The sequence below is a fragment of the Elephantulus edwardii genome, unplaced genomic scaffold (genome assembly GCF_000299155.1).
Source record: "Elephantulus edwardii isolate Elephantulus edwardi_28Jun2011 unplaced genomic scaffold, EleEdw1.0 scaffold00023, whole genome shotgun sequence".
Lineage (NCBI taxonomy): Eukaryota > Metazoa > Chordata > Mammalia > Macroscelidea > Macroscelididae > Elephantulus > Elephantulus edwardii.
This window is the reverse complement of record NW_006399773.1, coordinates 7,244,626-7,246,932: the sequence shown is the minus strand read 5'-3', so window position 1 is coordinate 7,246,932 and position 2,307 is coordinate 7,244,626.

Below are 2,307 nucleotides of genomic sequence, written 5' to 3'. Positions count from 1 at the left end.
TCTTTGTACAGGTCTTTGGTGTCTTTAGTTAGGCTCATTCCCAAGTGTCTCAAATTATGGCTATCTATTCAAAATGGAGAGATCCCAAACTGCAGATTTTCCCAGTGTCTCCTTATTTCCTAACTGCTGTAACCAAGACATAAAAGCAATTGTGGATAAAAGCAAGATGATGCTGTTGACAGTTTCACTCTCCTTTCCATTCATCATGACACTATTGGTCCAGTGGAAAGAATCATTGTTTTCTTGGTATTGAGATGCAATCCATACTGAAGGCTACTTTCCTTGATCTTCTGTAACAAGTGCTTCAGATCTTTCTCACTATCAGCAAGTAAGCTGTGTCATCTGCATAATACAGGCTAATGATTAGCCTCCTTCCAATTCTGATGCCACACATCTCTTGTGAGCTTCTAGTTTCATGGTATTTTGGTCTGAGAAGATACTTTGCATGATTTCAATGGTTTTTAGGTTTGTTGGGTTTTTGTTTGCTTGTTTGTTTGTTTTAATTTCTTGAAGCTCGTGTTGTGTCCTAATATGTAATCAATTCTGTAGAATATATCATGTATACTTTAGAAGAGAATAAATTAATTCTTGGTATTGCAGTACCCTGAATACATCCACAAGGTCATGTTAGCTAATTATATAGTTTAGGTACTCTGCATTTCTCTTGCTTTTTAGTGGACCTATCTTTTGGTGAATGTAGTGTTTTAAAATATCCTGTTACTATTGTGGGGTTATTTCTTTCTTCAAGTCTGTTAATCATTGTTTTATGCGTTTTGCAGCTTTATCTTTGGTGTGTAGATGTTGATCAATGTCATCTCTTCTTGCTTTACTGTGCCTTTGGTGCCCTTCATTATATTTTTGGTGGTTTTCTTTTTGAAGTCTATTTTATGAGTGGTTAGTATTGACACTCCTGCTTTTTGTGGTTATCATTTTCCTGGTATATTTTTTCCAGCCTTTGATTTTTAGTCCATCTTCTTCTTTGTTTCTTATAGGCAGTATATTGGTGATCTTTATTTTTATTCATTATGCTATTCTTTTTTTCTCTTAATTGATTCATTTAGTCCATTTACATTAAGTGTGATTATTAACATGCCAGGCTTTATCGCTGCTATAGTTCCATGTTTCTTTTTATCTTTTTTCTGTTTTTATGGTCCATCCACTTTTCTTTGGTGTTTTTGTGGGAAAGACTTTTCTTAGAATTTATTGTAGTATTGGCTTTATTTTCATAAATTCCTTTAGTTTTTTTTTGTTCTATAAATGGCCTAATTTCTCCTTCATATTTTATGGACTGCTTTGCTGGATGTACTATCTTCAGCTGAAAATTATTTTCTTTCCACCTTCTATCTGCCATCCTATTGTCTTCTTGCTCACAAGGTTTCTACTGAGAAATCAGAACTTAGTCTAATTGGTTCTCCTTTGTAGATGACTCTTTGTTTTTCTCATGCTGTTTTTAGCATTATATTTTTATCTTTTATTTTAACTATGTTACATCCTGATATTTTTCTTTTGATGCCTAGTCTATTTGTGGTTCACTGAGTTTCTTGAATGTGGATTTCCTAACTTTTCATAATGTGTGGGAAGTTTTTTTCAAATACCTATGCTATTAATTTCTCAGTGCTTTCCCTCCCCTCCTCATGTTCTGGGATTCTGGTCATATATATTGTTCATGTTTCTAATATCTTACATGATTCTAATGTTTCCTTCATTTTCCTTCTGTCTCTTTTCTGATCTCCCTTCTAGTATGTTCCTCTTAAAGTTCTTGTCTTCTAGCTCACGACTCTTTGATTCTGCTTTTTTCTCCCTCCAGCATTTTGGAAACTTCTACGCTTTTGAACTTGGTATTCTGGATGCCATTTTTCATGCATTTCTAATAATTCCAGTATTGTGTTGATCTGATTTTTAAATTTCTTCTACATTTTTTAAATCTATGGAATCAATTCTTTCTTTACATGTTTTGAAGTTTTTTCAATTGTTGTCCATGTTCCTCCATGTCAATATATTTCTTCTCAAAACCTGTCTCTGGGGTATTCAGTATATTTATGACTTCCATTTTTTCTTCCATTATTTCCACCTTCTTTAATAGCTATTCAAATAACTTCAATGTATTTCTTCTGGTTCCCTGTCTCTGAGATGTTTGCTTTATTTATGACTTCCATGATTTCTCCCATTATTTGTATCTTCGTCTGTAGCTGTTTATATGACTCCATGTCAACATATTTCTTTTGCCTTTCTGTCTCTGAGTATTCACTGGATCTGTAGTATGCTATCATTTTTAGGTTGTTGTTGTTGTTGTTATATTGTACCATC